Source organism: Macaca thibetana, chromosome 8 (assembly GCF_024542745.1).
Source record: "Macaca thibetana thibetana isolate TM-01 chromosome 8, ASM2454274v1, whole genome shotgun sequence".
Classification (NCBI taxonomy): domain Eukaryota; kingdom Metazoa; phylum Chordata; class Mammalia; order Primates; family Cercopithecidae; genus Macaca; species Macaca thibetana.
The window spans coordinates 25,020,176-25,028,269 of record NC_065585.1 but is presented as its reverse complement, the minus strand read 5'-3'; the positions used below and the strand labels follow the sequence as shown (position 1 = coordinate 25,028,269).

The 8,094-nt window shown below is 49.1% G+C and overlaps 1 protein-coding gene across 3 annotated transcripts in view; it reads left to right on the top strand.

Moving 5' to 3' along the window:
• Positions 1-4,378: 4,378 nt before the first annotated feature.
• The window catches only part of COL14A1 (collagen type XIV alpha 1 chain), a 245,408-nt gene continuing 241,692 nt past the window's right edge, over positions 4,379-8,094 (top strand). For 2 of the 3 annotated variants that reach the window (XM_050802164.1, XM_050802165.1), the window contains exon 1: positions 4,397-4,623. The gene's annotated coding sequence lies outside the window, so the exon portion shown is untranslated. Of the gene's footprint in view, positions 4,624-8,094 lie in introns of all 3 variants that reach the window. The other variant, XM_050802163.1, reaches the window with a different exon arrangement.

Sequence of the window (8,094 nt, the reverse complement as noted above, 5' to 3'; positions counted from 1 at the left end):
CTGGCCACATTTCAGTATTTTAACAACTGGTATAACTGCAGTGGTATGCTCCTGCTGAAGGTGAGCGCGCTATCTGGGTATCAGGAGACAGTGTTCCTTCAGACATCATTGTTAGGATAAACTGAGATAAAAATTCAGGAAACATTTTTTTCTGCCCTTGTGTCCCACCACTTAATACTCGGATTTAAGGGACAGAGTATCTCTTTGGCTTAGTTTAGAGTCTATGCCCACTAACTAGGGGAATAGGTAAAAAAAAAAAAAGGCAAGCTGAATGACAACCTCCCTGCAGCTGCATACAATGGATTGGAGGTAATTTCCTAAAGGAATTCAGACTTCTGCTACCAAGGGTGAGATACGAAGTACTTAAAGCTGGTACGTCAAAGACATCAGTCAGTTAGATGGGACATGGGCCCTTGACTATGAGGCACGGTCTGGAAGACAAAATGCTGTGCTGGCCATCAACCCTCTGTTACCAGCTGTGCTACTGTAAGATCGGGGCAAATACTGGTGTCTCAGAAGCAGGAATGGGGTAGTCAGCATGGATAGGGGATCATGAGAAAGGAGGTCCAGGACTTGGGCCATGGTTATTGCTCATAAGTATGGCATATTATTATCAGCTGGTGCCTGCTTACTGGCTGAGTATGAAGGTAGAACGGACACCAGACTGGGGGAAAAGAATCACAGCTGGGTATTACAGCGAGGTTGGAGTAGAACTGCAAATAATTTGTTCAGCTGAAACTGGGGTTTGCTACAGCTTGTGTGGTGGTATTTTTTGGTTATCACCATGCCCAGGAGATGGTTGGGTGCTATTGGAATTTGGCTGATGGGGCCAGGAATGAGGTAGTCATGCTGTCCCGCCCAGAATGTCAATAGTACCTCTGTTGAGAAACATGGAAAGGAGAATCTTCCAGAAGGGGCAGCTAAGAGAGTACAGTCCTGTGCAACGGGCAGAAGCGGGGGCAGGGGGATAGTACCGGTTTGGGTAACATAGCTGCCATTTATTAATTGTTGGTTATGCATTAGGTCCATAAACACATCTATTATTTAATCCACATGACAATCCCTTAAGATATAATTAATTACCCTCTTTTTTTTTTTTTTTTGAGACAAGGTATCACTTCGTGACTCAGGCTGTAGTGCAGTGGCCCCATCTCAGCTCACCACAGACTGGAACTCCTGGTCTCAAGTGATCCTCCTGCCTCACCCCTTCAAGTAGCTGGGACTACAGGTATGCGCCATTACACCTGGGTGTTTTTTGTTTTTTGTTTTGGTAGAGACAGGGCTTCACCATGTTGCCCAGGCTGGTCTCGAACTCCTGAGCTCAAGTGATCCACCTACCTCGGCCTCCTAGAATGTTAGAATTACAGACATCGGCCACTGCACTGGCCATCCCCTCTTTTTTTTTTTTTTTTTTTTTGAGACGGAGTCTCGCTCTGTCGCCCAGGCTGGAGTGCAGTGGCCGCATCTCAGCTCACTGCAAGCTCCGCCTCCCGGGTTCACGCCATTCTCCTGCCTCAGCCTCCCGAGTAGCTGGGACTACAGGCACCCGCCACCTCGCCCGGCTAGTTTTTTGTATTTTTTTTTTTAGTAGAGACGGGGTGCCATCCCCTCTTTTTACACACGAGGAGTTAGGTTCAGGGAGGCAAAATAACCTCACCAATGTGAGACAAGAAAGGGGCAGAGGTGTGTGTGCAGTCCTTAGAGAGAAATAGGATCACAGTCAGGTCACAGACTTGGAATGAGACTCTGGGGAAGAGTTGTTGTGTCCTGAAATAAATTAGAAGCTGGAATTTTTGGTTATCTTTGAAAAGGCCCCAGATATTCATATGCAGGTTTTTTTTGTTTTTTTTGTTTTTTTTTTTCTAGATTGAAGGAGGGAAACTTCAGTGGGGTTTTCTGGTCTTGTTTCTGTGATTCAGTTCTCAGTACTCCACCAGACTCTGAGGACTGGCCTTAAGATCAGCGTTGAATAACCTCTCTGGAAGCTGACACTTCACACACAACTGCAACTAAATGGAAAACTGATTGAAACCAGCCATTCTGATTCAACATTAACTGAGGCTTCTCTACATTTAAAGTGAAATGCAAGAAGTCAAAAGTTAAGGAGAGGAAGGAAGGATGAGTTAGAATTCTTGAAAAGGAACCCATTTTATATGATTACTAAATCAATACAAATCATCACATAAGATTTTTATCAAGCAAATATGCTTATCTGTGGGTTTTTGCACACATATTTCACATTTTAAAATCATCAGGCAACCTCCCATTCCCAATTTTCTGGGTTTTTTTTTTTTGAGATGAAGTCTCGCTCTTGTCCCCCAGGCTGGAGTGCGATTGTGTGATCTCGGCTCACTGCAACCTTCGCCTCCCAGGTTCAAGAGATTCTCCTGCCTCAGCCCCCCGAGTAACTGGGATTACAAGCGCCTGCCACCACGCCTGGCTAGTTTTTATATTTTTAGTAGAGATGGGGTTTCACCATGTTGGCCAGGCTGGTCTTGAACTCCTGACCTCAGGTGATCCACCTGCCTCAGCCTCTCAAAATGTTGGGATTACAGGCGTGAGCCACGGCGCCCGGCCAGTTTTCTGTAATTAAATGATTGGAACTATCCCCTATCTTTTACCTAAACTTTGTGCTAACATTGCAACTACCTCCCCAAAGGGAATTATAAGAAAAACTTATGCTAGTCATCTTCATGTTGGTAAAAATGAACACGAGAGTAAATTTTTATTAGTGAGAAGGGGAATCAGAATATGAGGATGGTAGACACTTGGATGGGGGCAAAGGGAAAGAGACCTAACTGAAGTGGTGGTTGTCTTCAGGAATAAATACTGCATTTCAGGAATTCTAGTCCCTACGTGTGGATCTAGGCTGAATGGGTGCCTTTCCAGATCCCGCCTCTCCCAAGCCCCGCACAGACACGAGGTGGCGCTCTCCCTTTGCAGTTCTTGGAGTCGGAGCGGGTCTCCTAAAAAGCTGCGCCGGCTTCCTGGCCCGAGAGAATTGCATTCAGTGAAGCGCGGAAGCCGAATGGCGCCTTGCTCGGGCCGCACCCTGTGGCTGAACTGAGGCCAATTCCTAGCGACACCGAAGGACGCGGGGCGGCGGTGGGGGCTGGAAGGGGCCTTCCACTCACTCCAGCCGCAGGACCCCTGCTGCAGCTCGGAGCACGCGCGGCGATGCAAATAACACATTCGAGGAGAGCAGAGGAGGTGGCTAGCCGCAGCTTGGACAGTTGGAATGTCGCAGGGACCACCTTGCAAATCACAGTCCTTCTATAGGGATTCTCACCTGGGCATGATGGAGGCAAATTTGGAAACCTAAGAGTACCACTTGCTTTCCTCTCTCTTTGCTCCATCACCAGCCTTTGGTGGTGGTGAAATATTCTTTTCAGTTTTCCAAGGCAAGAAAATATTTTCTCACAAAATAGGGTTCTGCAGAATTTTCAGTTTCCACCCACCTTCCCACTAACATCTGTGAAGAATCGGGCATGGACGGTGGGGACTATGGGTCAAAAATAAGTAAAGGTGTTGACTTTTCTAGAGGCCCCACCCAGCAGGTGAGCTCGCGGGACCGAGTCGCCGGAGAGCCAGCGCAGGGCCCTGGTGGCCTTCTGTTCTTCACATCTCAGGGTAGAGCCTCTCAAAGAGTGGCCTGCAAAGATCTGAACCACCAGCGGGTGTGAAAATTGCAGAGTCCCTGGTCTTACCTCAGGCTCCTTGGACCAGGATCTCTGTGGGTGGGGAAACGGCAAGTTATGAGGTACAACCACACGAAATTGCCTACATTCGTCCTTTTGTAACCTACAAAAATGTCCGTTTTGATACCTCCAGCTGGTTCCCCTGCACCTTAAAGTCTGAGCATCGCTGCTTTGGCGTTTTAGAGCCCTTGGACTTGTTCACAAGAGGAAGAGGGAGAAGAAGCAGCTCGAAGGGGGCTTTCATAGTGGATACCTCTTTCCCTCGGAGCGCAGGGTCTTTGACGCGGGAAGGCAAGGTCTGTCTTTTGGGAATGGGGAAGTGGGCACACAGCACCTGAAAATAGGAGGACTCGAGACCTCCCAAAGCGAGCAAGGGGCCTGGTTTGGGAGCTTGCACTAGCTTCTGCCCCAGTGGAAGGGAAAAAGCCCGGTTTGCTCTCGGCGCGCCACAGCCGGCTGCCGCGCGCACCTGGGGGTACCGCCAGGTTCGGGGTAGGCGAGCGCGCGGGCGGCACGGGCTGGCTTCTCCACATCTCTAGTAGGGCGGGGATGGGGGAGAGGAGGAGGAGAGAACGTGGGGGGTGTTATGGGTTTAGGCCTGCCTCCCACCTCCCCACCTCCCGCCCCCGCGGCCACCCTCCGCTCTATAATTGGCTGCCGGCGGGCCTTCCTTTCTTCTTATCTGATCCTGGGCGCCCAGCTGGAGAGGCGGAGGCAGCTCCAGGAGGCTGGGAGTGGAAGCGCAGCGGGAGCAGGACGGGGAGGGAGAGGGGGAGAGAGAGAGAGAGAGAGGCTAATTAAAAAAGGGTACTCCGAGGGAAGAGAGCAAGGACGGTGCGCCGCCAAGGACCAACTCGCGGCGGAGCTTCGATCTTCCGTAGGCGCGGAGAACTCCCAACCTGGGCTGGAACCTTGCCCAGCACAGGTCAGTTCGTTTTTCTCTGCTCTTCTTCAGCTCAGCTTCGAAGTCCATGCATGAACAAGGAAAAGGGGAGACAGCGAGCCACCTGCAGATGCAATGCAGTTCCATGGACTTTCTTTTCACGCGCGCGCCCAGGATGGCCTGGGGACCTTTGGGATGGGATGGGATGGGACGGGTGCACCTGGATGCCTTTTCGTGGGGCTCACGGTGCAGGGAGATTAGAGGCATTGGGTGATGAGAGCGCAGAGATATTGGAAATACCATGCGCTGCTCCGGGAAGCTTTTCCCAGTGTTTGGGTGACGTGAGCATGTGGCGGGAAGAAGATGCGTTTGGCTGCGGGACAGTGGCGGCTCCAGCATTTCCATATAAGAAGGGGCTTAACAAAGGCGGTAATTTGGGTGGGATCCGTCTTGAAGGGCTGTGTGTCCATAAAGAACACGCAGTTTTTATTTAGCTTGTGTTTGTGATAGCTTGGGAGAGCTGCTGACGGAGATCACAGGGGACGAAACTCACCCAGTCACCTGTTGGCACTTCTACAGATTTGGGTAGCTGAGGACCAGGCGCCGGACGCAAAGGGAAACAGCTAGGCAGAGCGCGAGGATGGAGGATGGCGACAGTAGGCGCTCCTCCACCTCTGTGCACCGGGAAGCTGGGATGCTTCATGCGTTTTGCTTCGGTGCCAGAAGCCAGGAGGTTGCAGTTTTGAGAGAGGCACCGACAGGTTGTAATGTTGGAGAATCCTCTCCGATTTAGCTTGCCGACCTCTCACTTGCCCCCTTTTATCTCTCTGACATCCCCCGGCACCCCGCGTCCCCTCAAGCCTCCTTTTACATAGCGTCTGGGCGGATAGGCATCCGGGGCAGCTGGGCTTTGGCGCACGGAGCCTTTACAGTGGCCTCAGTCCCAGGGCAGAGCCTGGAGGCCGCCGACAGGTCCAGGACCACAGGCGCTCAGATCTTGGTGCTGGGTTCCTGTGTCCTCTGTGGCTCAGGGTTGGTCTGCTAAGGACCAGGAGAGTTTTGGACCTGCCCTTACGGAAAGTGTCCAAATGAAGCTTGTGTGCAGCTTTCACACGGGCCAGGATTTCCCCCCAAGCATTGCTTCTGGAGCTGCTGCTGAGAGCCGCATTACTTCTGCAAGTTCTGGAGAGTCCTCTGTTGACAGCAGCTGAAGGGGGTGGGAGTGGGGGCAGGCAGGAACAAGAGAAAGATGGGAGTAAGTCTTTGGTGGCTGTGGAGAGGAGAGCAGAAATGAAAATGGATTTTCCTGAAACTCCCCTGTTAAAGGCCTTGGGGCCCTTCCTCTACCGAGGGACAGGGAGGGTACTTTTTATAATACTTGCAGTACGTGATGGGCTCTATTGAAATCCAGCAAACAGACTTTAAGCTGGATGCAATGAAGGACCTGGTGTTCTGTTTCTGACAGCGTGGTCCAGTCTGCACGTAGAGAACTCACTGGTAAATTTAGAATGAGTAAAGGAATAAATGAATGAATGAGCAGCTTGTGGATATTTGGTTTTTCAGAAGAGTAACTTGGATTCCTCTGAACTCAAGTGCTTCACTATTATGAGGTAAACTTCAGGATAGTTTTGTTTACTTGTTTTTTAAACAGCTTTATTGAGATATAATTCATATACCTCTCAACCCATTTAAAGTGTACAGTTCAATGATTTTTAGTGTTTTCACAGAGTAGAGTAAATCCAGAATTTTAGAATATTTTAGCACCCCCAAAAGAAATCCTGTACCTATTAGCAGTAACTCCCCATTTCTCTCTAACCTGCTGCCCTGTCTGTATGGATTTGCCTATTTTGGACATTTCATATAAATGGAAGTATACGATATGTGGTCCTTTGTGGCTGCTTCTTTTACCTAGCAAAATATTTTCAAGGTTCATCCATGATGTACAGGCTTTCTTTCTTACTCTCTCAGTAAATACTGTGTATCCATCGTCTCCTTCTCCCTGGGGAACCCTGAGCCAGGATAGACCTGAACCTCCACTGCAGCCCTGACCTCCTGTGGGTCCCTTTGAAAGGACAGGCGCCCCACTGGTAAGGCCTCTTAGTAATTCCCTGGGAAGTATGCCTTGGAACCCATCAGGATTCCTGGAGCAGTTTTGGATGGATCCCAGCCTTCAAGATTGATGGGAGGAGCCTCTTGGCACTTATCCTGCTGTGAACCGTCCAGCTGAGGATTTCAGAGAACTCTTGGGGCCCTCCACGCATGTCTTGATTTTTCAGAATCAGCCAGGGCTGGTCTTAAAAATGGGCTGAACAAATCGATCCGATTTGAGGGGCTCTAGGGAAAGCCCCTAGCTCATTAAGAAGACCTCTTGGGGAGTCGTCCTTTCAATCTGAAATATTTCCTAGTGTCATACAGTAAAACACAAATGTCTTTTGCCCGTTTTCAGTTGACAGCCTTTGCAGTGATACGACTGTAAAGCCACATTTGCAGTCACTTTTATCTAAACCCAGCCAAATGACTGTTGTTTTCCTGGCCTGTCTAGTGTAACCTAAGATCCCTTTAAAGGACAAGAGCCTTCCTGAATTGCTGCATGATGGAGTGGTGCTGTTTGAGCACCACTGAGCTAACAAATTATCTGGGATTATGATAGTCCATTGAGAACAAAGTTGTTGGTAAACAAGGCACTAGTTGATTCCCCCAGGGAACTGACAGTGGAGTGGAGGGAGAAAGTTTAAAGGAAAGTGATAAAAATAAACTTTCTTCTTGGCAGATTTGCCCCTAGATAGTGCTGGCTGTTAGGAAAATACTCATTCTTCTTGACTCCTTCTGTGAGTAAATAAAAAATGGCGGGGATCCAGTTACTTTTCTGTATACAGCAAACTTTTGTTGTAGACCAAACTGCATCCTGTTCCTGTGATGTGATATGTGTGTGTGTGTGTGTGTGTGTGTGTGTGTTGGAAATGTTGGCATATTTTTAAAGTACGTACTGGGTATCTGCCTTTTTCTCTTTTAGAAACACACTTAAGTCTCCCAATTACTTGGGGAAGCAAATAATATTCCTCCTTTAGTGATCATTGAGCTTCAAGGATAAGAAGTACCTTGTATGGGATCACAAAGCCAGCAAGTGACAGAAATATGATTAAGAAAAGTTTATATGGGGCCAGGTGCAGTGTGGCTCATGCCTGTAATCCCAGCATTTTGGGAGACCAAGGTGGGTGCATCACCTGAGGTCAGGAGTTCAAGACCAGCGTGGCCAACATGGCGAAACCCCATCTCTACTAAAAATATAAAGATTAGCTGGGCGTGGTCGTGGGCACCTGTAATCCCAGCTACTTGGCAGGCTGAGGTGGGCATTGAGAAATAAAAGAGCATCTATGGGAAGTTCTGAGCATTCTTTAAGTCAAAGTTTAGAGCCTAGACTCCCCATTTCCTCCAGGTAATTTTTTTGTTAGTGGTCTTGTTGCACTCTTCTCTCTATGGGCCTTTGTCGGAGCTACCCTGAAAGGTGTCCCT